The following is a 1,540-nucleotide window of genomic DNA, read 5'->3' on the forward strand; positions in this document are numbered from 1 at the left end:
TGGCCTTTGCCTTTGAAGTGAGGGCTGGGGTCCAGGGTGTGGGGCTGATGCTGGGGTCCTAGAAGGTGCTGAGTCCTGAGTGGGCATTGGGGCCAGTGCTGGGTTTTACAGAGGTGAGCTGGGCTGAGCTGGCAGCATCAGGGAAGGGGTAAATAGTCCCTTGAAGAAATTACTTGCTACAAGAAACGGGAAATTCTTTGGAAAGATCCAAGCACCACTGCCCCAAGTGGACACCTGTGCTTCTGTGAGGAGGGCCGAGACCAGCGCTGGTGGATACTTGGCAAGGTCCGGGATGAGAGGGATGTTGAGGCCTGAGAAGTGTAATGTAGGTCTGGAGGTGGGGACTAAATGGGGGGGGTCCCCTCCTTTTCCTGGTGCCCCACCTCTGCCTCCTCCCCTAAGCCCTGAGGCCCTCCACCCCCTTCTGGTCTCCCCAACTTAGCCTGGAGCCCAGCTTTCCCCCAGCATCCCTCGTCAAAAGGCCAGGCCCGAAGGAAGCTCTGTTCTCCTCCCCCAGGGCCCTGACCAGTGATCCCTGGCCATGGGCCAGGCTGGGGGAGGTGTCCCAGTAGTAATTACCCCCCTGGACAGGGTAATTAGGCTGGGCCCAGGATGGCAGCAGCAAAACATCCCCCTTACACATTCCCAGGCTCAGAGACCCACTCAGACCCCAGGAAGCCCACCCAGTTCTCAGGAGATGATGGTGGGGGGCTGGTGGTGTGGTGTGTGTGTATGGTGCCCGCAGTGCCATACCACAGGCTTGGGCTGCAGCCGGGCACTGTGATTAAGTTCATGTTGCGCTATGTTGTCATCTGGAGTGTCTGCGTGAGCCTGTGTTGTGTCAGGATGACCGTGTGTGTGAGTGCCCGTGAGCACAGCCTCCCAGGCCCCTCAGCCATCCTGCCCAGGCTGCTGTCTCCATCCCCGCTGCCCACATCCCCCAGGCTCAGCGCCCAGGCCACAGTGGGCGGGTGTCACAGAGAGGTCATCCTCACCGCTATGAGTGACTCACTGGGAGGCAGGAAGAGAGGATCCTGCCTTCCCTGGACCAGGACACACCCCGCCTGTCCTGGGGGGCCTGGGCCCATGAGGCCAAGCAGGATGGGCAGGGCTGGACTGGGCAGTAGTGCTCGAAGCCAGGAGAGTGCTGTCTCTAGCTTGTGCCCTGGGGAGCAGCAGCCACCTTCCAGACGCCCTGGGGCAGACAGCTCCATCAGGTCAGGATCCCAAGGCGAGAAGCACATGGTGTGTGTGTGTGTGTGTGTGTGTGTGTGTGTGAAAGAGAGAGAGAGGCTGGCATACTAAGGAGAGCAGCAAGCAGCCACTCATTCCTTCCTTCCTTCCCCAGCACCTCCTCTGTCACCCAGGGCTGAGGCCCACCCAGCCTTGCCCTCCAAATGCCCTGACATGGTGGTGTCTAGTGAGGGCTACCGACTTGTATATGGGCCGGCCAAGTGCCAGACAGAGCTGGGGACAGGAGATGGCAGCCCTGGGACACAAGGAAGGGCCCCTCTCCTAGAAAGATAGGACTTGAGCCTGC

The 1,540-nt window shown here is 60.3% G+C and overlaps 1 protein-coding gene across 1 annotated transcript in view; it reads left to right on the plus strand.

The window, feature by feature from the left end:
- The window catches only part of LTBP3 (latent transforming growth factor beta binding protein 3), a 36,056-nt gene that overhangs the window by 22,229 nt on the left and 12,287 nt on the right, over positions 1 to 1,540 (plus strand). The gene's annotated exons all lie outside the window — the stretch shown is intronic.

Source organism: Echinops telfairi, unplaced genomic scaffold (genome assembly GCF_000313985.2).
Source record: "Echinops telfairi isolate 266 unplaced genomic scaffold, ASM31398v2 ScPeMD7_7417;HRSCAF=8455, whole genome shotgun sequence".
NCBI classification, from domain to species: domain Eukaryota; kingdom Metazoa; phylum Chordata; class Mammalia; order Afrosoricida; family Tenrecidae; genus Echinops; species Echinops telfairi.